General features: G+C 41.7%; 1 protein-coding gene and 1 pseudogene across 3 annotated transcripts in view; one reads left to right on the top strand and one right to left on the bottom strand.

Annotated features, from left to right (window-relative positions):
• The window catches only part of CCDC85C (coiled-coil domain containing 85C), a 967,849-nt gene that overhangs the window by 386,766 nt on the left and 554,519 nt on the right, over nt 1–26,564 (top strand). The window lies entirely within an intron of this gene.
• On the bottom strand, nt 10,039–10,961 carry LOC122804634 (annotated as a pseudogene).

Raw genomic sequence — 26,564 nt, 5'->3', positions numbered from 1 at the left:
TGAATTGTGTAGACAAACTAAGGCAAACAGTTCGACAATTAATATAAATAAGACTAAGTACATGACCTTCGTTCTCTCTCACATTTACAGGATTGTTACCGACTTGGCCGTAAGGGAATTGAACACGAGTCTTTATTTAGGGACCTGATGACGTACTACATTTTAACTATCACATAGACAATGTAATGAGAGAAAATACTAAGATAGCAGGTTATGTCAGAAGATTTACTGATTCTGTGATTCCTATGTGAAGAAAGCTATTTCCAATAATGTAATAAAATCTAAAACTGAATATAGCAATTGTTTATGGTTCCCACACGTTAAAAAGCAGTGAAGTAGATTAGAGGACATACAGAGAAAATATACTAAGATAAGAAGAGATTTTGAAATGATGTGTCATGTGGACAGACTGCTGCGTTTGGGGATATTCCCCATGAATTATAGGTATAAGCAAGGAAACCTGATTTGAGTTTACAAGGCCACAAAGGATCTATTCCTTTGGGAGTGCTTGGTTTTTGGGGAGGAAAAAATTGTATACAGAGCAAATTAAATTGTTAAGTATTTGGCAAGAAAGTACATAACAGTATATACAAGCTTTCTGAGAGAGCAGTGGATGGTTAGAATAAAATACCTACCACCATAAAGGTCTGTGGAAACCTAAAAAGATTTAAGAAAGTTGATGATAAATTTTATGAGGAAGCTTGTTGTAAAGAATGACAGGGTGTCATAGTTTGATGCCTGTACCTGATATAGTATTGTAATTTGGCATGCTTTATATGGAAATGTGCAGTCCCAGCACCAAGATGTTTGCATGTACACTTTTCCACAGCACTGTAAGGGAGCGACATTTAAATGGTGTCCTTGGCAACAGGATGACTCCCCTGGCAGCTCAGACTGCTGAACCATGGAGCGTACCATGGAGTATGCCAGAGCAGGAAGGTTCATAGATATGCAAGTTGTGTGGCGACTTGCTAAAGATAGTGCTGATAAGTTACGTGGCCTGGGAGAAAAAAACATTAGTGGCAAAAATTAGTTTCTAAAACAAAAATGGAATAAATAGTGTAAATAGTGTTCTGATAAATCAGCCAGAGTACTGCCGTGGTCTGGTAGCCCAGCTTGGGAAGTAAACAGCTGTGGCCAAATTGCCATTAGGAGGGTGGGGTGGACGAATCTGTCAGTATGAACCATCAGTAATGCTGCTTTAATTGGTGACGGACATTGTGCAGGATGGGTTTGTGTCAATGTCCTTCAAGGATGCATCTGCAGTCCTTACAAATGGGTTGTCCTGTCGTCAGGCAGCCCTTCGGTCGGCCGGATTCCAAAGTCTGGGTCTGGCCTCGGCTGGTGTCGCACTTCACCCGACGTCATAGCTGCAGTTCTTTGGGTATAAAGGCATCAGCCGACGCCATTTTCCTCAGTCTTTCTTGCCGCGTGGCGCCCGAAGCAGAAGCTGTTCGCAAGTGCTGGTCGGTCAGATCCAGAGATTACTACTACCGAATACTACTTCGAAGACTTCTAAAAAGCTAAGTACCCCATTGGGGACTCTTTCTTGCCTCAGCCGATGTCAGAAAAAGTGAATAACTGTTTAACTTGTGGGAAACAAATACCTCATAAAGATTTCCACTCTTACTGCTTACCTTGTTTAGGCCCAGACCACGACGTAGCAGCTTGTTTAGCCTGTGCTTCTTTCAACCGACGAACGCTTAGACGTCGGTCGGAGTTTGCTGAACAGTTTTTCGGCTCAGATTTTGCGTACATAATGCCGTCGGATCCTCCGACTACTCAAATTGTTAAGAAACGCAAAGAAAAGGACCGACACTCGCGGTCCGCGGTTTCGGCCGAAACCACGGTTAAGCAAACCGCGAGTGTCTCGGTTTCGGCCGAAACCGAGCAAACGGTTCAATCTTCAGCCGAATCCATGACTACTACCGAGGCCCCTCTACCCTAGTTGAATCGGCCTCTGAAGTTTTACCTACTACTGTGGTTTCACAAGACTTATCGGACACCATCCCTTTGGATGTTTCTACCCCAGCACGTGGTGCTGCTAGGCCTCCTGCAGCCATGTCTATAAAGGCCTTTGCCAGGGCTAAAGCAGCCAAAACTTCTAAGTCTGTGCCTGTTAAGCCCCCCTCTCACAGGCCCAGTTCCAGTTCCCAAATGCTTACTCTGGCAGAGGATCTCATCTCTTTAATAAGGGGATCCCAATCTCACCCAGACAGGGCCTCTCAACCTCCAGAAAAGAGACCTAGAGCAGAGCACCCTGAGCCAGTGTCCTCAGATGACTCTTCTGATGATACAGACAATACAGACCATCCAGAGGCTCCTTTTTCTACTTATGAAGATTCCGATGCTGAAGAATCGATCCCTTCTGCTTCTCCACCAGAGGAATTTTCTTTTGGGGAAACTTTACATGCCATGAGAGAGCAATTCCAATGGCAGGGGCAAGATTTCTCAGATTCAAGGAAAAGGCTTAGGACCTTTTTACACTTACCGCAACATAGGCCTTTAGCTATACCTCCAGTACTTCCTGTTGTGGATGATGCATTTAATGATGCTTGCACTGCTCCTGATGCTTTACCTCCAGCCCCTGCTAAGCCCGATAGGTTCTACAGGGTCCCGGACACTCATCACCATTTATACAAGGCTCCTTTCGCAGATCCTGACACTATCTCCCAGGGGCCTAAGGCAGTAGCTTCAACCTCAGCTAAAAACCCTCTCCCTTCTGAAAGGGAATCCATGTCCTTAGAGAGATGGGGTAAAAAAGTATACACCTCTGCTACTCTCTCAGCTAGAGCATTGAACTGTCAGTTTCATATGATCCAATACCAAGAGTTTATGCTTGATCAGTTAACTAAGAAACTGTCCTCGGATGATTCTTTAGATAAGAAATATGTTCTAGAAATGGCGAATAACATTCAGCAGGTTAGTAACCATTCCTTAAAATGTGGCTATGATGCACTGGAGGCTTCATTTAGATCAGCCATGACTGGCACAGTTATAAGAAGGCATGCATGGTTGAAAGAACAGGTCTTGCCGGATCATGTTAAAGCAAAGCTATTAGATGCTCCTATGGATAAGGTCAGTTTATTTGGTTCTCCTGCCCAACAGGTACTGAAGAAAATGGAAGAGAAGGCAAAATCTGTACAAACAGTAAAAGATTTCTTACAGGTTCAGCCTCCAAGATTTAGCAGGAACTGGCCTTCCAAAAACTGGTCCTTTCCAGACTCCTCTAAAACTCAGAGAGACAGGAATAGGCGTTCAAGAGGCAGAAATCAATCCAGAGGAGGTGCCTACAGGGGACGCCAGTGGCAAGGTAACAACCAACGAGGCACAGACACAACCACTACCACTGCAACAGGACAATCACAGTGACTTGGCTTTGACACCACCTACCAGGGAACAAATAGCAGCACCCTTAGGCGGAAAGTTAGCATTATTTTCAAAAAACTGGCACTATATCACAAGAGACAAGTGGATTTTGCAAACTATAGACCAAGGCTACAGGTTTCATTTCCACACTTTACCCGGAAAAAGAGGAATGCCAAACCTACCACCAAATCAAAAGACAGAAGCTCTAAAACAAATAGCTCAATTAGCAAGGATGAGAGCTGTGGAAAGGGTACCACCTATGGAACAAGGCAAGGGATTTTACTCCAGACTCTTCCTGGTACCAAGAAAAGAAAAGAATTGGAGGCCTATTCTCGACCTGTCCGCTTTAAACACATTCATCATTGTTCCAAAATTCAAAATGCTGACCCTACAGCAACTTCTTCCCATGCTGGGCAAGGAGTACTGGCTGGTAACTCTAGATCTCAAGGAGGCATACCTGCACGTCCCCATACGACCACATTGCAGAAGATACCTCAGATTTCTTGCAGGATCAGAGCATTATCAATTCTCAGCATTGCCCTTTGGCTTATCTACTGCGCCCAGAGCGTTCACGAAATGCCTGGCATCAGTAATCGCTCACTGCAGGCTTCAGGGAATCCAAATTTATCCATACCTGGACGACTGCCTGATACAAGCGGACAACAAAAACAAGCTAACAGAAGACTTACAAAGAGTCATTTGCTTACTACAGGCCCTGGGATACACAGTCAATATAAAAAAGTCAAGACTGATACCATCCCAAACAATAACCTTCTTAGGTGCAGAATTGGACACAGTAAAACAGATGGCATTCCTAACTGCAGAAAAACAAGAACAACTTCCTCTCTACTTTTTGGCATTAACAAAGCAGAACAAACTAACAGCAAGGAAAGTACTGCAGGCCTTGGGCTTCATGGCATCCTGCATAATCCTGGTCCCCCATGCCAGACTGCATATGAGAAAGCTACAGTGGTACCTAAAGAATTTATGGTCTCAACACAGGCACAGCTTAGAAACTGAAATACCACTAATTCCATGCCTGAAACAAGAGTTCCTATGGTGGGTTCAGGCATGCCAGTCAAACCCAGGTTTGCCCTTCCACAGCATTCAACCAAGCCAAACCATCACAACGGACGCCTCAGACCTCGGTTGGGGGGCCCACATGCTGGACAAGTGCATACAAGGCTTATGGACTCCAGAGCAGCTGCACCTGCACATAAATCAAAAGAAATGCTGGCAGTACAACTAGCAATCCAGAATTTCAGACCATTCCTCCAAGAAGGCCAGTTGATGATAAGGACAGACAACACCACAGTCATGTGGTACATCAACAAACAGGGAGGCACTCATTCATACCCTCTATGCCGAATGGCCCTGGACCTATGGAATATGGCTCTGAGTTACAACATTCAGTTACAAGCAATTTTTGTACCGGGAAAAAAAAACATCCTAGCAGACATATTAAGCAGAACTACCTCGGATGCTCACGAATGGATGCTACACCCGGACATCTTCAAGGCCATCACAAAGAAATGGGGACTGCCACAAATAGACCTATTCGCATCCCCACTCAATCACCAGCTCAAGAAATTCTGCACAAGGACATACCACCCACTTGCTTGGAAGGTGGACTCTCTATCCTTCAGTTGGAAAGGCCTGACAGCATACGCATTCCCACCTCTTCCTTTGATGCACAAGGTGCTATTGAAGATCAAAGAGGAACGTCCAAGGATCATTCTGATAGCTCCAGATTGGCCAAGACAACATTGGTACCCATTACTAAGGAGCATGTCTCGGGAGAAAATGTGGACACTACCCCTGATTCCCTTGCTGTTAACTCAGAGCAACTACAACATCCTGCACCCAAACCTGAAAACTCTGCAACTGACTGCCTGGAACATTACATAAGAGCAACTAACCCAGATTTATCCCAAAGGGTTAAAGACATTATCCTTGAGGCCCGCAGACCCTCAACAAGAAGGAACTATGCAGGAAAATGGAAAAGGTTTCTCATTTGGACCACCGACAGGGGCAAAGATGTGTCAAAGGTAGACATTGCCAACATCCTGGAGTATTTGGCAGAGCTTTTCCATACAGGCCTGTCCTATTCCTCCATCAAAATACATGCATCAGCTATTTCTGCAGAATACAGCTTCGATCCACCTGTCTTTTCGCATCCTCTACTCAGGCAGTTTCTGAGAGGAATTAAGAATGTAAAACCTCCTAGGAAACCACCATTACCAGCATGGGACTTGAACTTTGTACTAGAAAAATTGACACTTCCCCCTTTCGAACCAGCAGCAACAGCAGATCTTCAACACCTATCATGGAAAACTGCTTTCCTGCTGGCAATTACCTCAGCAAGAAGGGTTTCGGAACTACAGGCTTTAATGGCAGTACAACCCTTCCTAATCTTGCATCAAGATAGAGTGTCCATGAGAACTAATCCTACATTTATGCCTAAGGTGGTATCCAGAGTGTCTTTAAACCAGGCAATCCACCTACCTACCTTCTTTCCCAATCCACAGAACAGGGGGGAAAGACTGCTGCATACCTTGGATGTACATAGACAGTTACGCTACTACCTGGACAGAACCAAGGGCAATAGAAAATCTGACCAGCTTCTGGTAGCATATGCAACAGGAAGGAAGGAAAAGCAATTTCCAAACAGACAATCTCCAAGTGGATAGGAAATTGCATTAGATTCTGTTACTCCTACCATGGAAAGCAAATTCCACAGAACATAAGGCCTCATTCTACAAGGGCTACAGCCACTACCACAGCTTTCTTATGAGGAGTGGCTACCAAGGACATTATAGAGGCTGCTACTTGGACCTCCGTGCATACATTTGCCAAGCATTATAACTTACCTTTATACTCTAGATCCCGAGCAGGGTTTGCCACTGCTGTTTTGCAAGGGATCCTAACTACACCATAATTTCTTCTTCCTCCTCCCTAGTTTGGCTATGGTATTCTACCCATTTGTAGGACTGCAGATGCATCCTTGAAGGACATAGTACAGTTTTGTACCTACCATAAATGTAGATGTCCGAACAGGATAGCATCTGCAGTCAGGATTACCCACCCTCCTTCCCCTCTGTGGTACTCCTAGGGTATTTGCCCACCTAATAGCTAGCTGGGGGGGGATCTCTTATGGTGTATTTGTTTGTATATATGTACATACATGATTATTTTTTGTGTTTGCCTTCTACTATTTGGAAACATTGGCATTTATCCAAAAATTTAGCCATCCAAGAGGGCAACTGGCATCTGGGGCAAGAAACACTGAGGAAAATGGCGTCGGCTGATGCCTTTATACCCGAAGAACTGCAGCTATGACGTCGGGTGAAGTGCGACACCAGCCGAGGCCAGACCCAGACTTTGGAATCCGGCCGACCGAAGGGCTGCCTGACGACAGGACAACCCATTTGTAAGGACTGCAGATGCTATCCTGTTTGGACATCTACATTTATGGTAGGTACAAAACTGTACTTTCATCCTTAACAGTGTGCTACTAGGTGCTTTGTACCTTGATGGGGAAAGTCCTTTCAGATGTGTAGCACAATGCAAGGTGTAAGGAGAGGAAAGCTAGTTGAGCACCTTTGTGGTAGCACATGGCTCGGCTCGAATGATGAGTCCTGTATTGAATTGTATAGTACACGTGTAAAATGCACATCAAGTGTGTGTGTATGTATATATATATATATATATATATATATATATATGTACATATCCTCCTCTGGCAGATGAACTGCTCAATTAATACAAAGTTTAATTAATGTTTTGGAGGGCTTGGTAGGGAGGCTGCTGAGCATTATTAGTGTGAAACGTGATAAAAGACATCACACGTAGGGTGAAGGGCCTCATTTGAGACTATCCGTGGCTTCAAGATGCAGTGAAACTACTGCTGTGGGCTACTTACATGACTTAAAGCCAAATATATGCTGCCTTCGCCTAAGTGATCATTTTACCTGATCTGATGCGAGAAACACTGTAGTTACAAAGAAATCATGTAAAGTTGTAAAATAAAATGTACCAAAAAAGGTATATTCACTTGTGGTTAAGTGTTCCTGCTTTGCCCCAGAGGTTGTGTAGAGACAATGGGGTGGATTCAGCAATGGAAGAACTGAGGTGTGGATGAGGATGTTATCACTGAAACAATGGCAGCCTAGAACCACTGGAGTAAAGGCCTCTTAGAAAGGCATAACTAGATGCTCACAGAAATATTGGTAAAGATAAAACAGAACCCCGTACATGACTGGGAGACTGGCCTGTTCTACTGAAAATTTCCTTGCATAATATACATTGTAGCCTGTAGGAGAAGTTGTATGAATAAAGTCTAAATCTTCCCCAATGTTTGCAGTCTGCAGTTTTCAAAGAGGTTTTAAAGCAGAGAATTTTTCATCAACAGTGTTTCTGCGCTGAATATTTATTTTCTGCTGTGTGTGTGTAACAAGTAGTATTGGAAGTTGATTTATAATTGTAATGCGACATTTGTTTTCGCTAAACAAAGACAATGTAGATTCCAGTGTACACTCTTGACCACGGCAAATACTGTTTCTCAAGTCTGGCTTCAACTTTGTTGTTTCATGATGTAAGTATAATTTGGTCTTCTATGTGTAGATTAAAAAGCTGCCACTTAATAAAACACAGCCTTTATTTCAGAAACCTAATTTATCAAATGGGACCTTGTTGTACCTACTAAATGTCAAGCAATGACTCCCAATAGGTTTTTGCTCCTCTTTACTATATGTTGTGCCACTTGGAGTGTTATTATACAAGTTGGGGGGGGGGGGTATAGCTAACTTTTTACTCTTATAAAAAGAAAAATCCATAATTATGATATTGGGTGCAAAGTGTTCATATTTCATTACCTTACATTAAGAAATGTGAATGTATAAAATAAAGGCCATCGGAATAGGAGATCCATTTGTTTTTGCAAGGCATTTACTGTTCTAGCTGCATCTGGACCATTAAAATTACAAACTATAGTACAGAAAGCTTGAGATATATTCAGTTTACAAAAGTACATAACTAGTTACATATGGGATTTGGTAATGTGTTAAGTTGTTCTTTTCAGACCAAGTTACTCGTAAAGAATTGGTTATCTTTACCATTTCATTATTAGCTTATTTTAATATTCTGTTACTGGTGTCCATATTAAACAACTCCCAGCTGCAGTATGTCTTTCCATACATACCACCTGAAACCGTATTCCAAGGCATGCTCAGCTTTGTTTTCATGCCATAGTAAGTATGACATGAGGCAGGCACAAGAAGGCAACACTGGAGCTGTATGTGATCAACAACAGAAATCTACCATTTAAAGCATGTTCACATACAGTAAAACTGAGCCAGTTTGCACAGAGCATAAAGCCGTATGTTGCAAACATGTTTCATCCCTATAGTCCAAAGTTTAATTCCATCTTCGTATGCAAACTGTGTGACTCTGAGAAAGTTACTTAAGCTCACAGTGCAACCAGTCATCCCTGAAGAGAGGCTTGTAACAATGAGTTTGCCTTACTAACAAAGAAACTGGGAAAAATTATCCTTCCCATAATATACAAATACATGTAGCTTCAGCAGGCAAAAAGGCTGTTCTAAAGTTGCATTGGATCCTGCTGTACAGCTGTTTGTCAAGGTAGGACAAGCCAAACAGGTTAAGCAATTCTGTAAAATTATGCAGTATACAGGTAAAACATTTAAAGCTTGCTTACACTGCAGTAGTTTCAAGATTACACATCAACTCGTGTCCAGTTTCCCTCAAGTCTTAGATGCTGGGATGCAAAACATTGTTACCATGCCTTTTTCTGAACAGGGATCCAGGCTGTGCATGTAGCATGCCTCCATACCTCTCTTATTAAGGAATACCTCAAAAGAGTTCCTGATCCATATTTTGACATTTGAACATAAAATGTGTATGTTTCTGGGATAATTACCATAATTGTTTAATACTATTGTATCTTGCCTAGCTGTATAGTGCAGAGGAATGGACCCAGAGTACACCTCTGGTGAATGGAGTTCTATTAGCGGCCCTACCACTGGAAGAGACAAAGAGCCATGCGGGAAGGGAGTTTGCCCACATTATAAAGCACACTGGGTGGGTGTGATGTCCCTGGTGTAGAACAGGGAATCAACCGCTTGTGCCATATGGAGAGGAATAGGGCTGTTTAGAGGGAACACCCTTTGCAGAATTGAGGGGGATGTCTTCCATGGACAGCCCATTGCACTTCCCTCCCAGATGCTTCACCGAATACACACAAGTAGGTCCAGAGAGAGAGAAAAAAACAAGAAAATCTCAAACCACCCCTAATGGTTGTCTGAATGATGGCCCCTTCTGGCTGACCCTCACCCTGTGATGGAGAATGAATAGGCTGAATGACTGAGGAGAGGGCCGATAATCGACAAGCACTGGGGACAAGGAATACAGAAAGAATCATAATTGCATCTTGGTGGTCTGGATAATGCTTCATTGAGAATGATGTGAAAAAATTGCGTAGCACTTGGGTACCCCCCCAGTGAAACCCTATTTAAGTATGTCAGTAATGTCTTTAAAGATGCAGACCCCCAAAATGCTTTTAACGCAATGAACTCAGAATCTTTATCAAGTGCTGCGTCACAAAATACCTTTTTCCTACTTCCCTATCAAGTCTCAGTTGATCAGTGGTCTTTACTCTAGATCTGGCATTTTGTCGTTTTTATTGATAAATCACTTTCATCAACTCCATCATCATCTTCTGGTAAATTATTTCCCATCCATGTTGTTCATTTCTCAGAATTTATCAGAATTAGTCGTTTCCTTATCTGAATCATCTCTGCAGTCCTTCAAGTTATTAAAATCCACACTTGGCCAGTTCAGCTTTGCCTTTTCTCTTGTAAACATGGACCATGACTGTTCGGAATCCCCCTGCTGCAAATGGTGTAGAATTGATTTGTTTATTCTTTTGTGTCTGAATTCGTTTGACTCAGTTGACTAAATAGGTCAGTTTCTCAACTGTACTTCAGTTTATCTGATCCATGAAGTCCATGAAGACAACTTAATTCAAGTCTCGTACTTTCAGGATTTATCTTAACATGTTTATTACATTTTACACAAGATTCAACAAAGATAAAGTTCCCTGCAAGCATGTAGTTTTGCCAAAGCAGGCTGAATGCTTTTTATCCTGACTGCTCAAGCCTCCCTGTGCTCTGCATTTCAAAATGTTTTCTTTGGTTTCCTGATTCTATATATTTTCTGACATTAACTAAATCATTAAGTGAGATTTGACCACTTGAAAACAGCTATGTTTCCCTCTCTCCTTCCACGAGAATGTGTTAGTTTTTTACTCCATTTCTCACCAAATATCTCCCAGTTTTGATAAAAGAAAGAAAATTCCTTATGGAATTTGGGAAAGGATGAGTTGGAAATTTAGAGTGATGTTGCTGATTTAATGAAGAAAGGACAAGCTTAGCAGTGACCCATTATTTTTTTAGTTTGAGCTGGGCACATAGTTTTGGAAATCTTTGCAGAGGAGTGGAACTAAAATACAGGTTTGGATAAGTGTTTGTAAGGAAAGAAGCTGGCTGACCAAGCATATGGAGCGTGTGCATTGCTAAAACATTCCTGGAGATTGTAGTCCTGTGGAGGATGACATTGCTGATTTTGTACAAATATATAATTGTACATTAAAGTTGAAGACTTTTCCTATTTCAGCAGTGCTCTAAGTGTGCTGGTTAGCTCCATGATGCACCATCTTCTGGTTTATTCATTGTGTGTGTGTGTGTGTGTGTGTGTGTGTGTGTGTGTGTGTGTGTGTGTGTGTGTTATATATATATAAATTGTTTGTCAAGGTCAGTTGAACTTTATCCCTTATAACAGCGTAGAGATAGCATGGGGATGCAGAATCGTAGCTGGCTTTAGTAGTGCTTGAGGCTCCTCTCTACAGTGATGCCTCAAAAAAAAAAAAAAAAAAAAAAAAAAAAAACAGGTCTGTTCATTCTGGTGGCACACGAACCTGGTGGTCCATGCCCCATCCCTCCTACACCCCCCAAAAACAATGTAGCTGAGGCTTCTGAAGTGCAGGAGCCACTCAGGTCCCTTTTTCTGTACTTGCTCCTGACTCTCCTTCCTCAGATTTTGTTAAAAATAACTTTTTTTCTTTTGCATTATAGCAAACAGCTTGCTACAGTTTATACCCCACATGGAACTAGCTGAAAAAAGAAGAAACAAATGTTTCTTTTACTTTTAAACTACAGTTTAGACCGTACAGGGAGAGGTGTAGTGCTCAGATTTGACTGCAAATGCAGTACAAACTTTTAAAAGCCAGTATGCAGTTAAGAGCAGCTGGAATGATGGATGGATCAGATCGTGTCCCTTAACACTTTGAACCCGGGGCAGTTGCAAGCTTTACCATGCCCTAGTTACAGTACTGTGGGAATGCATCAATAGATTTTAATGAATGTGCCACAGAATGTGCGCACGTGTGTGTGTGGGGGTGGGGGTGGGGGGGGGGTGCACCCATAGCCATTAATGTCTATGGATATGCTTGGGAAGAGATGCACTGTAGAAGTTAGGTCACCTTGTACCATGATGCAGGTGTCAGCATTACCAGTACACTTTAAATTGATGAACATTGCTTGTGTGGGTGTTCATTAGTAACACTTGGGACTAGCTGCATGTTTTAGTAGGACTTTTGCCTGTTGGAAACCTGTTCTAATGCTTATTTTTGGTGAAAAACAGGGATCCTAGCAGCAGCAAGAGAGATTTATGCAAAGCATGACACCCCCCCCCCCCCCCCCACACACACACACACAGAAAATAGGTACAGTACATCTGCAGAAAAATACCTGATAACCTGATAGAGCTTTGCATGCTTCCAGTCTCCTGAACAACTTTGACAAGGTATCCAAGTGTGAGATTTGCCTAAGTGCATTCTTTAAATTCTTTTGGATAAAAGATTGTCCACACTGAACTGAATGAGTGAATCTGATAAAAAAAAAGGATGTGAAACAGTATTGTGCTGTTTTAAAAAGAACCTGTTCCAGATGCAGAAGTTTTTTTAGTGAATCCTCTGGTATGCTACCCTTAACATTTTCTGCACATTACTCTGTATTACTGAACTAAAAGGAAGACCATTTTAACTTAATTCACAGATCAGGTTGGAGATGATTGTTTGTTTGAAAATGTAATAATTGTACATCTCACAAAGAGGATAGTAAAGACAGGAATAAATAATTTCACAGAAATTTGGTCAGACTGCCATCTTCTAACTTCCAGAAGCTCTCTCCCTTTTGCTGAATATGCTGCTAGTTCATGCTTTACAGATCCCGAATGATTGTCAGCAGTTGTGAGGTTTTGAAGAATGCATGAAACATGACAAACCTAAGCATACCTTCTTACTAAAATATGTGTGTGTGTGTGTGTGTGTGTGTGTGTGTGCGTGCGTGCGTGCGTGCGCGTGCGTGTGTGTGTGTGTGTGTGCGTGCGTGTGTGTGTGTGTGTGTGTGCGTGCGTGTGTGTGTGTGTGTGTGTGTGTGTGTGTGTGTGCGTGTGTGTGTGTAACATATACACATATGTGTGTGCATGTTTCTGTATGGCTTGTAGGTAGCCCACTGAGACTCAAATTCCTCATGCACCAAGTAAAATAATTTGAAAGATAAGAGTTATCAAAAAAATCTATTTAAAAAGCCCCCACACCCCTGTTAACTAGTATATACTAACTCTGAGTTTGCACAATACCAGGGAGGGGGTAAAACCAACTTTCTCTGGCATTATTACAGTCTTGCCAAAAACAAAAGACTTAATGCACTCCTCATTAAATATGTATATTATTCTAGCACTTGAATTCAAATAATACACACTCGAACAATGCCAGCAGTGGTGTATTATGCATGCATGCATTACATTTTTTTCTTACTTCACTATACTCCTTATAATTGCTGCTTTATGTAATGTGACTGAAATGTTTCGGCCTTTCAGAACTCAGTATGTACAGTTGCTATGGGCAGCTGTTACCTTCTCCTGACCTCTTCATCTTTGATCTTAAAAGGCTTAGTAACAGTACAAGTCCTTTTATATGCATACTCATAATACTTAGACCTCAAGGAAATTTCAGCATTTATACCTGCTCACAACTTGAAGAAGGGCCCTCTTGGGACATGCTGCTAATTTGTGCACAGAAACCAATTTGTTGGTAATATAAAAGGTATCCGGTAACTCGGTGAATGTTTGTGATGTCTTTATAATCCTGTAAAGACATTCATCTTCCTGATGGAATCTTGTTATATCATGTAACACTACAGGTTCATTCTTGTGGCTCTGTGTGTATTTTAATATACTTTTTTTTTTCGAAAGTGTCCTGTGATTACATCACCCAGTGACCATCGTTTTATATTATGCAACTAAAGTTGCACTCTTTACTTTTTTATCTAAATTCGTTTTTAAAAGTTTTGCCCTTCTAATGAGACAACGCAGGGCTGTCTAAGATTATGTCTGAAAACAGGGAGTGTGCAATGCATCCATTTATTTATTTTCATTTAAGTGGGTTTGTGAGCTGGTCCACAGACCCTGTTCTGCCACAGATCAGCCCATGTGGCATTTACTGCAGTATTTGCATGACATAGAAGCATAAAGGTCATCAGTCGTAATACAGGTACTATTACAGTAAGAATGATAACTATAGAATCTGTTCGCAGTAGACACATACACCATGTAGGTTAGACTTGTATACAGCACAATGGAAAGAGATAAAATGTATTTTTAAGTTTAATGGTAATTAAATGGTTACGTTCAGTATCTACAAATCAAAATAATTGTTATCATAGTTGGCTGTATTTAAGGATAAACAGTAGATATGTATATTTTTATGTTGTGTTGGCACTGTTGATAAAGTATGCTATAAATATATGATTAGCATGTTCCTCTGAAGCACTGGCATTTTTTTTATTTTACTGTATAGCATGGGTATTTTCTAATCAAATCTCGGATCTCCCTGACTTCTTTACAGATGGACTTCAAACAATAACTGTAGCTGGCTTAGTAAAGGCTTTTTCTATAGCTAGTGTGGATGATGTTCTGGATAGAGAATTCTCAGCTATGCTTATTTTTGAGGAACATTCCGATTTTCAAGTCTGATTTACCCCTGCACATGATGTACCTTTTTTGGAGGTATGTCCCAAATTCCTAGCTTGATCTGTCCACTCACACAAAATTCTGAAACTCCCTCAACGCCAGGATTTTTTAAGTTGTCTAGTACACAGAAAAGCCACACCACGTTACCAACATACTAGTGGCACTAATAATGTATAGAAAGTGTGTACACACATTACATCTCCATTTTTCAGAAGCAAAAATGTATGACCTTGAGTGTAGAATTTTGCAGTACATTTCATTAAAGTCTAAAAATCTTACACTGCATCTTCGATAATTTGCGTATATTTTCCATAATTTTTGTCACACCCTGTTTTTTTTAAACGTTGCCGAGTTGTATCCCACAGTCATACTGGAAGCAGGAAGAGATGGTGCTGTTTGGTAGTCAGATTTTATGGTAATTGAATATTCATATTTTGGCTGGCTGTACATACTTTTCAAGGGGCTTTTGTACCTATTTACAATGTCTACTGGTTGAGAAGTATGTTTATATAATGTTAAAAAAATGCAGAGCCTCAAAGAAAATAATCTAATTGCCTTTCTATTGATCTGCTTTTCAGAGCAAGACAATAACTGTTTTGGAGTAATTTGCAGGTGACGGTATTTTGAAGTAGTGACATTCTGGCATGAATTGGTAGCCTGTGACATTTAGGTAAAGTTCTACAGTGGTGGTCTGTGTTACTAGATGAATAAGCCGAAAAGTTTTATTTTCAGTAGTTTGAAGTAGAGAAGAGTTCTGGTGCAAGTACAAGGCAGTGATTGGAGTGGAGTACTGTGACCTGGGAATTAGTACATTGATTTCACTAAGCTCACTATTCCTCAAAAGTAATATTGTTTGTGAGACCTTGAGTTGTGGTAGTAGTTAGCTCTGTGTGTGGTGCAAAGGATGCTAAATTAATCCAAAGTTATTCTTTAGTATTTTTTGAAGCAGTAACAGGTAAAGCTGAGCCTTTAGGATTGTTATTCTAATATTTATAAAATTTGTCAGCCATTGTGATGTACCAAAAACATAATATTACTGTCAGCGGTATTTATTAGCAGTTTGCTATTTGTTAAGCAATTCCACAACACCTTAGTCATCCTGCTTAGCACTGGTAATAACAGGCAATCCTTTGCCAGATCGAAAATAACAATATCATCCACATAAAGAAGACAGCTAAGCTGAGGAAGGTCTCATGATAAGTCACTGATAAATATGGAGAATAAGACTGGGCCAAGTACTAATCCTTGAGGAACATCTGAGGGTAAAGTGACAGTTTCTCTAGTGACAGTATCTCTTTGTTCATTGTCACATAACTCTAAAACTCCTGCCTGAGAGAGAATTTTTGAACCAATTGACAACTTCATTAGAAAAAACAAAGGATGATTATACTTGTAGTAAACAGAGTGTTAACATTTTTTTATGCACCAAGTATATGCTGATGCATAATGGTAACTCTCTGTGCATGTACACATTGTTAGCTGATGTTAAATTCGTACATGTGTATACACGAGTTCTGTTGGTTTAGTCGACGGGGCATTTGGCCAACATCTGTTTAATCGACCCCATTTGGTTGATTATACAAACAGTCAACAAGTGTGCAAGATTGACATTCCCTGGGTAGGGGAATATACACATGGCGGTGCAGGGGGCATGCTTCCTGTAAAAAAAAAATAAATAAATAAATAGATAAAAAACAATGTTTTAAAGTTGCACACATCAAGGTTGTTCCTCTGTGCATGCGTAGTAGGTTGCTGAAGTTTGGTTTCAGCATACAGTGGCTTACCTTCAGGATGTCAACATACGTATTAGTCGACCAACTGAAGGTAAATTGTACACACACACATGCACACTTAGTATCAAAACACTACACATTTGCCTTCTGCATCCTTTAGTTATATACACTTGTAGATAGTGTGAAACGTTTGTATACATGGGATCTCCATGGTCCTTTAAGTCCCTCTGAGTTGTGATGCATCAACGGATCATTTTAACAAAAATTCACAAACTCCCCCCAGAGGTGTATAGTCTCTGATAGGATTATGTTAAGTAAGAGGTGCAGGGGCAACATTCCCCACATGGAGGGTTGTGTCCTATTTCAGCTTGGGCAACTCAGTTGTATTTTGATGTAGAGATTTTTTCCATTTGGTACATTGCATGTTGACATACTGTAAGATAACTATAAATAAACTTTGAAACTTGGAAAACTCGAACTTCAAACAAATTCAGCCTCAGTAGTATCACACACTTCCAAAGACCACTCTCGACCAATGTTTTAGCACTTTCATTCACTTTTATTGACGTGAACTTCTTCAGAAACAATTTGAACTACCCAAAACTTCCCCTTTTATACATTCCTTCTTAATTAAACCAGGAAATGACATCACATATAAAAGTAAAAAAAATATCAAAAAATTATTGTTAATATATATCTCTTTATGAAAGGTCATTAGCATTGTATCTATACAATAAAAAACATTTTAAATTGATAGATTCATTTAATCCTGGTGCACAGTCTGCAACAAGGTACAGCTGTCAAAAAGCTTCTTTGCATTTCAATATGTTATTATCACCTTCAAAAATCACATTATCCACCTTATCTAAAGCAAAAAATGTAAACGTTTTGAATTCAGAACATACCATTGCATGCCTAGCTAATGCATTAGTTACATCTTTCTTTTTTATTGCTAAAGTGTGTTAATATATTCTTCGTTTTAAACAACGTATAGTTTTCCCAATATAATAGCTTTTGCAGGACATACAAGTAGCAATGTAAACTATATATTCACTACTACAAGTGAAATAATTCTTGGCCCAAAAAGATGTTCATCGTGTTTCACTGTTGCAGTCATTACTCTTGGGTTATCCTGCTGGCAGGCTACCCGCAGTCGGCCTGAATTCCAAAGTCTAGGTCCGGCGTCGGTTGCTGTTGCCTCTTCCCTGACGTCAGTGCGCCATGGGTATAAAAAAAAGTAGCCGACGCCATTTTCTTCAGTCTTTCTTGCCACGTGGTGCCCAAAGCAAAAGCAGTTCGCAAGTGCCAGTTGGCCGACTCCTGAGATTTTCAAATCCGAATTTCATAACCGAATTCTTCATTAAAGCTAAGTACCCCGTTGGGGAAACTTTTTTCTTGCTCCAGACCGATGTCAGAAAAAGTTAACAATTGCATTTCTTGTGGGAAGCAAATACCTCATAAGGATTTTCACTCTTACTGTATTCCTTGCCTAGGCCCTGATCATAACGTTGCTAGCTGTCGGTTTTGTGCTAGATTTAACCAACACACTATTAAGCGTTGGTTCGATTTTGCATTTCATTACTTTGGCCGAAGATTTAATTACATAATGCCGTCAGAACAGCCGACGACCGGAGTTTACAAAAAATGCAAGGACAAGGAAAAGGATAGGCATCCGAGGTCCAAAACCGACGATGAGGCCTCCGCTAGGCCAGTCGCCGGTTCTCAGTGAGGCGCTTTCGCAGCCCCCTGGCGCCCCTGCTACCTCAGAGCCACAGGCCGCTTCCGACTCCCACGTGGGGCCGACTGGGCCTCTGGATACTCAAGGTATTGGACACTCGGAAGTCATTCCCTCAGATGGGTCCGGAGCCACTGAGCAGGCATCGGCTTTTGAGGGTGTCTTCAGACCTACACAGTTATATGTTAAACCATCTTCAGCTTCAAAGACAAAGACCAAAGCAGTTCTAAAGACAAAGAAACAAGTTCAGCATTCTCCTACTCAGAGTTCCATGCCTAAAAAAACAGATGCTTAAAATGGCCAAAGACCTAATTACTTTGATCAGGGGCTCTCAACCCCCTTCTGACAAGAGGCCTAGGCAAGAGACAGAATTTGATTCTTCTGATCAGGTTTCTATTTCCTCTGATTCCTCTTCTGAACAGGATTATTCTATGCCTCCCTATGAGGACTCTGATGCTGAAGAATCCATTCCTTTAGCCTCTCCTCCTGAGGATTATTCTTTTGGGGAAACCCTGCATACCATGAGGGAGCATTTCCACTGGGAGAGCCAAGATTACTCTGAATCTAAGTAAAGGCTCAGAGACTTTCTGCTACTTCCTCAGCACAGGCCCCTTGCTATTCCACCTGTTCTAGACATTGTAGATGATGTATTTTCAGAGTCCGGCCTGTCCCCTGACTCTTTACCCCCTGCACCGGCTAAGCCAGACAGATACTACAGGGTCCCGGATTCTCATAAATTCCTATATAAAAACCCCACTGCAGACCCAGAAACTATATCTCAGGGTCCCAAAGGGGTCAAAGCTTCCACTGCAAAAAACCCTGTCCCCTCTGATAGGGATTCAAGGGCACTAGACTGATGGGGGAAAAAAGTTTGCGCTTCTGCTGCCTTGGCTGTAAGGGCTTTAAATTGTCAGTTTCATATGCTTAAATATCAGCAGTACTTAATGTCACTGCTTAAACAGAAAATGTTGACAAATACTGAATGTTCAGAGAACAAAGACATGCAGGATTTATTGCATTCAGCAGAACAACTGGGAAAGCATACTTTGCAATGTGGTTATGATTCACTGGAGGCCTCTTGCAGGGCCGCTGTTACAGGTTCTGTTATTAGAAGGCATGCTTGGTTAAAGGAACAGAATCTGCCTGATCATGTTAAAGCAAAATTATTAGATGCCCCATTACAGCATGATACTTTGTTTGGTGCTAAAGCAGAAGAGGTGTTGAAGAAAATGGAGGAAAAAGCGAAATCCATGCAGACAGTTAAGGATTTCTTACAGGTACAGCCACCCAGGTTTAGCAGGAACTGGCCTTCTAAAATTTGGTCCTTTCCAATGTCAGACAGACCACAAAGAGGCAGATACAGATGTCCCAGAGGCAGATCTCAGCCCCAAGGCTCATACAGGCCTAAACAATTGGGTACTTGTCGAAAGATTTTACTCTTCTAACATATTCTGGAAGAATCACACCAAGTTCTTGTAAGCAAGTAAAACAGCTTTATTTTACATGCATGGAGATCTGCTACATGATAGTAATATGCCAGCAGTCTGGCTACTTGTACTTTAAGTTCTCCTTATATAGACCCTCCTGCACGTACATACACGTAGCACAGAGGACTTTCATTAAAATTGATAGTTTGATTACTTGTTTTTACCAGCCAGTACCACAGTTATTCTTGCACCATTAACTTTATCAGCAGTTTAAGATTAACTCCTGCATTCCTCAGTGATCAACATTTTCCAGAACATTTCAGTTTGCACGCAGTGAACATTTTTCTGCTTAACCCTTTAAATACAGAATACAAAATATGTTGACTTCAGTATTTTTCCACATTTCCCCTTACAACATTTTGTATACTGTTTATTTTACACAATCCCAGATACGTTGTATACCTTCTCATAATCAGAGAAATATGCTTTTGTAGCATTGGCAGAGATAACCTTCGATATTATCATTTTGATACATGGTATGCAACAGCAGCCAAGCAGCAAAAATATGATTGCACCAACACATACAGCAATTAAAATGTTCATCAACACAGAACCCCAGTTTTCAAACAGATTTTGGAAAAAGTCAGTCAAGGGGTTTGGACCAGGTTTAGTCAGTTCAGAAACTTGTTGAATTATTTCAAGATGGCTCTGAATCGCGTGCTCGTTATCAGGAATGAACGAGCAGCACTCCTCGTGTATCAGAGCGCAAGTACCTCCTTTCGCCGCTAGGGTGAAATCGAGCGCCATACGGTTCTGCAACACTACTGTTCTCATCGCCGTTAATTCGTCCGTCACCAATTCTAGCGCTGAAAATGTCGCATTACTCAGAGTCTCTAACAGTTTTGACAGTTTTCTCAGTTCCCAGATGGATTTTACTGTCCCATATGCTGGCAAAATACCAGCCCAAGCAATTACATCATCGCCTAGGTCCATATGTGAGAGTCCTTTGCTGCTGACGTGTGCCAAGTCATGGTGATAAATCCATGACGCATCAATGTTACCAACGGATTAATAGGTTTATTAAGAGAACGTGCATTTCAGATTTTACCTTGAGGCAACGCATTTGCGTGCCTGATAGCTGGTATCAGATATCCCAAAAACAACTTCCTGACCAGCCATATGGTAACCATTTATATGCTTTCCTACCACAAATAAAATAACAATCATTTGTTTTGATGGTAATATTGGTTGCAAATTCATAACTCCCATTTGGCTTTAGCCCCTTAAATAACAGGCCATATACATACAGCATTTTTCAACAAAACTAATATCATTTACATTGATGTCTTTTTATAGCTCCAAACTTGGTCTCACACTGCCCTTCTAGGGTACAATTATGAACTATTGTCAAATTACATTGGCTCAGCCCCACCTTAACTTTCCCAATCTTTTGAAAACACACTGTTCCATTTTGGCTCCCCAGAAGAGGCAGCGCCACCTTGTCTCTCAGTGGTACTTCTGTGGTTTCAAACAACAAACTATTCCAAGTATCATTTATTCCCAGAGGGCTGTCCCTAACATTAAGCCACTGTGTACAGTAGGTATTGCAGTACATACCCAACAATTTGAGACATTCATTGAGGATGCATATGCATATTTAATCGCTTGATATGTATTAAAGTTTGGATGCCAGCTGGTGTGTTTGTCTCTTTTGAATGGCTAGCTTCATTAAAAGACAGAAATGTCCAAAACAGAAATATTACAATCACAATAGTTATAAACAATAAAACATTGCAATAGAACCATTTTCTCTTATTCTCATTATTGTCCTTCATGATTGCTGCTGTCTGTTTGTTCCTCAGGGAACTCAAGTCTTTATTTAACTTAAAATGTTTTATGATTTTGCAGTGCGTTAGGTGGATCCATGAGGACCTTTCTTTAATCCGAACTGCTGTTGGAGTTGCGATTAGCACCTGGTAGGGCCCTCCCATTTGGGGATGCCCAATTCTTGCTTTATTATTTTGATCCAGACCCACTCGCCGGGTCTGATTTTCGTGATCTTGTCGCCTCTTGAACCTGAAAACAATCATTCGTTAAACAGCTGTTAGTATTGGTCAGCATTTTCCTCATGTACTCAGCTGTCTGCTCACCCCTCACGCCCGCAGGCAACAAGTTTTGCCACCGCGGACGTAATAAGGTCTCCCATACAACAACTCAAATGGGGTGACTCCTTTGAGGTGGGAGTTGTGCATGGAAAGGAGGGCTAGAGGTAGACAGGTAATCCAAGACTGATGTGTCTCGCCATGAGTTTTCTCAACTTGCCTTTTAGAATGCCGTTATGGCGTTCCACCAACCCTGCTGACTGTGGGTGGTAGGCACAATGGTGTTTCAATTCAATTTGGAAAACTGTAGACAGTTTCTGTATGATCTGATTGACAAAATGCGTGCGTTGTCAGAGTAGATGCGTGTAGGAAGTCCAAAGTGCGGGACGATGTGATTGACCAAAATTTTAGCCACTGATTGAGCATCCGGATGTGTCACCGGAAAAGCCTCAACCCACTTAGTAAATGCATCTACTATTACTAACACAAACTTCTTTAGTTGTGCGGGGTCAATTCGATGAAGTCCATACATATTGTATGAAAAGGATAGGGGTGTTGGAAATGATGCCGGAGCAACTCTGACCCCTCCCGTGGTATTTAGCACATACTATGCAGGATAGACAAAACGTTTTGCATATGCAATGAAACCCTTGGTCCAAAAGGTAAGGTGGATAATTCTAACCATAGCTGCAGGGCCCAGATGGGAAGGGCCATGCACAACTAGTGCTGCATATCTAAAAAGATTAGTAGGCAAAACATATTTATTATCCGGTCCCACATAGATTCCTTTGTTCTGCCTAACACCATACCTAGTCCAGCGTTGTTTTTCCTGTACTGTGCTAAGTTCCTGCATGACTTGTAAGGTTTGCAAATCAAATTTATCTGTTGGTTGTAATTCTGTAGGTGTGGTTTCAAGTGAAAAGGTACTGGACATAGCTGCCTCTTTGGCTGCTTTGTCTGCTAGGGCATTACCAAGTGATACCGGGTCCTTAGCACGGGTATGAGCAGCGCATTTACAGATGGCCAAACCCGTGGCCGTTGGACGGCTTGTAGTAATTCAAGGATTAGGTCTTTGTGCATAATGTCTTTCCCGAGGTTGTAACCATCCCCTATTTTTCCATTGCTGAGCAAACACATGCACCGTAGAGAAGGCATATTGACTATCCGTATAGATAGTGACATTCCTGTCCTCTGAAAGGAGACATGCCCTTGTCACAGCAATCAGTTCCGCTGCTTGAGCGGATAAGTTCCCGGGAGTGGTCTTGCCTCTATTATCTGAGTTGCAGTAGTAACTGCATACCCTACCTGCGTGGTGCCTGTTTCTGTTTTGCGTGCTGACCCATCTACAAACAGTGTCCAGTCCGCATGTAGTAAGGGTTGATCTTTAAGATCCGGTCTTGGTAGAACTTTAGAATGTATGAGATCTAAGCATACATGCGAATACCGTCTTCAGCAACAGGTAGCAATGTCGCTGGATTTAAGGTAGTGCATCTCTCAATTGTCATGTGTGGCTGCGATAACAGCGTAGTCATACAAGATAAATGTCTGCTAGGTGACAGAAATGTTAACTTGTCCTGCAGAAGGATGACTGCTACAGAGTGCGGGACTTTTAACGTAAGATCATGGAACAATACCAACGTGGCAGACGCTTGTACCGCCAAAGCGGCTGCAATTACTGCTTGCACACAGTGTGGTAATGCTCGTGCTACTGAGTCTAATTTGCTAGAGTAAAATGCCAATGGTCTTAACTTATCTCCATACATTTGCATTAAAACAGATGTCATAAATCCCTGCTTGCAATCTACAGTCTGTATAAAGGTCTTACTGTAATCTGGAAACCCCAATGTTGCTGACCCAGCTATCAGTTGCTTGATCCTAGTAAATGCCTGTACTGCCTTGTCTGTCCAGTGCAGCAAATCTTTTGCCGCCATCGGTATTGCAAAAATTAAGTCTGATAGCGGGTGCACTTTTTCGGCATAGTTGGGAATCCAACTACGACAGAAGTTCGTAATGCCTAAAAAGGACATCATTTCTTTTTTTGTAGTTGGCATGGGGGCTTGTAAAATAGCATTCTTTCTGCTGTCATCTAATCGCCTGCCCTTCCCAGAGATAGTATAACCCAGGTAACGTACTTCTAATTTACAAAATTGTAACTTAGACTTATTTACCTTATGTCCTTCGTGTGCCAGAAAGTGTAGTAGTCGAATAGTCTCGGACTTACAGAGTTCTTCCGTAGTCGCGGCCAGGAGGATATCATCCACGTACAGCAGTAAGTGGCACCCTTGGGCTGGTTGGAACTGAGCCAAATTGGTGGACATCTCTTGTGAGAAGATGGTCGGACTTTCGCAGTATCCCTGCGGTAACCTGGTATAGGTATAACGCTTGCCCATAAACGTAAATGCAAACCAAAATCTGCTATCTTCCTGCAAGGGAATAGAGAAAAAGGCATTACTGATATCAATTACAGAAAAGTAGTTATCCGTTGGAAGGATATCGTTCAGCAGAATAGACGGATCCGGGACTATGGGGGCCCGAGGTACCACCGCGGCATTTATTGCCTGTAAGTCTTGTACCATTCTCCATGTCCCATCCGTTTTTTTTACTGGAAATAAGGGCGTATTACACGGTGAGTCTGTGCACAGAATTAATACTCCAGCTTTCAAAAGTGCTGTGATTACGGTAAAATGCCCTCCTCTGCCTTTCTGCTCAAGGGATACTGCCGTTTATGAGGTCTAAATTCTGACTTGGGTGTAATCTTTACCTGTCCTGCCGTTCTAATCAGTCCGATATCGTGCTGACCCTGCGACCATAATGAGTTTGGAATCATCTGCAATTGAGATTCTTCCATGGGGGTAAGGAGACATAGTCATAATGTCCCAGGGGATTGTATCGGTTTGTCTTTCCTGAGGTGCACGGTCGGTCTGGCTTGTGTAACCCAGTTAAGTTTTTGAACCTGAATGCCCTTACCTGCCAACTGTTTTGGTGTCCATCCTACCCATTCAGTTATTTTCTTACCCACGAGGTACCATGACATTCCTTCACCCTCCGTGACTGAAATATGTGTGGTTAATTCATTCTTATACAGCAGCTGCATATCCCTTGTAAGGCTACATGTGACTGCAGAATTACCTAGTGTGTCCCAAAAAAGGCTATGCAATACTAGTTTGGTGACTTTAAAACTAAGAAATTTCTTTTCGTATTCTAAATCAGGTCCGGCACATCTTCTGTAATACATTGTGCAATGTAATGGATCTGACACCTTCGGATTTGTTATGCCGTATTTGCTTAATGCCAAATTTGTAAGAGCCGTCACTACACTCTGGGGGCCTGTCTCTATCAAATCATTACTATACCAGTAATGTAGATCTCTCTGCCCCTCTAATAGCATTGCACTATTCAGTTCTATTCTCCTTGCCACCATCCCCGTGGAGGTTGGGACGGCTGCTATACCGAACACTTGCATTAAATCTCTTCCTAGTAAATGTACTGGGCAGATTTCTGAAATTATTACTCGGAACCGTATGGTTTGGTTCGTCTCTGGGTCGGTAAACCACAGAGGTTTGGACAATGGCTCTTTGTAAATCGACCATTTGCTGCTTTTACAAGCACATATTCATCCGAGGTAACATCGGATGATATGGCAGTACTTCTGACTAACGTTCGAGAAGCCCCTGAGTCACAAAGAAATTCTATGTCTCGGCCCTCAACTTGCAATGTGATCACTGGTTGGGATTCCAATTGCATAGTTGATGCTAGTGCTGTTAGATTTACCATTTGATATTTCTCATTTTCTGCCATTTCCTGTCCCCACCCATCGTCTTCACTTGTACCTACTTCCCCATTCTCACTTTCTTCTTCTTCCTCATACCCTCCATCTACGTCTTTTTGACCATCATATAGTCATGCGGTACCACCGGAAGCAACCATCGGTTTTTCCGGTCCTCTGCAATCTCTGGCGAAATGTCCTTTCTTACCGCACTTAAAACACTCCCCTCTTTGCCTACCCTCGAAATCCTCAGAATGACTTATGCCTCCCCGTCCTCGTCCTCTTCCCCTGCCACGCCCTCTTCCGCGATTTGCGGAACCTCGAACTAATATTAAAGTTCCATCTTCACTAACTGTAAAAGTCTGTGCTTTTTTATCTTTTTTTTCCTTCAGGTATTTCTCAGCATGTCTAGCATAATCCATAAGGGGCTGTAGACGCGCTGCCCTGTGTGTGATCATATGCTTTTGTATAAAGTTACCAATGGCTGTCTTGCAGCCCTTTAGGAATGCATTTTTCAGTTGCTGTTCATAGGGCGAGTCATTTGCCTGATTTTCTGCCTTAATCAACCCACTATGAGCATCAAAACATTGTGTGAGACGATGTAGATAATTGTCTACGGTTTCGTCATCTGATTGAACGCATTGATTAATGCAAGTCCAATCTGCTTTGGGCTTCCAATGTTCTTCTATTTTATCTAGGAGAGTCTTTATTCTGGTTCTACACACTTGAGTTAAACGGCAAGGCTCCCCTTCCTCTGGTAGCAGGGGTCCCAAGTTCCGCAAATAAGGTGCCAATCAGGTCCTAGGATTTGCCTTATTACTTGTTCAAATTCTACAGCGTTTAATCTATAACTCATTTTCATTCCCCCTACGTCTGTACGGAATTTACGCATATCTACTTTTGGATGGGGAATCCCCTCTACCGCTTTTCGGATATCATCACGGGTCCACGGTCGGTAGACCAATATGGTAGGACCCTCGCCTTCTGCGCCTGCTTGAGGATTTGCCACTTCTATCAGTGGGTATTCCTCTCCTTCCTGATCTACCTTCTCCTTAATTTTTCAGTCCCCTTCTCTCCTAATACTTCCGCTGCGTAAGTCAAGAGTGTTGGCAGGCTCTCTCTGTAATATAATACGTGGCGTGGGGACACTCACCGAAGCCTGGTATTGCGGTGGGTCCTGGTCGGGGCACCTCAATAACCTGTGCAGGGTCTGGATACTGGATGGGAGGGGGCGAGGGATTCTGGTGACTACGACTGACTATGGAAGTTTCATTATCTTCCTTTTGAACAAAGTACACATCTTTTTCACTTGAATTACCACAC

Source organism: Protopterus annectens, chromosome 6.part0 (genome assembly GCF_019279795.1).
Source record: "Protopterus annectens isolate FY-2018-M chromosome 6.part0, PAN1.0, whole genome shotgun sequence".
In the NCBI taxonomy this organism is placed as follows: domain Eukaryota; kingdom Metazoa; phylum Chordata; order Ceratodontiformes; family Protopteridae; genus Protopterus; species Protopterus annectens.
The sequence above is the reverse complement of the archived record's forward strand: the minus strand, read 5'-3'. Positions and strand labels throughout refer to the sequence as shown.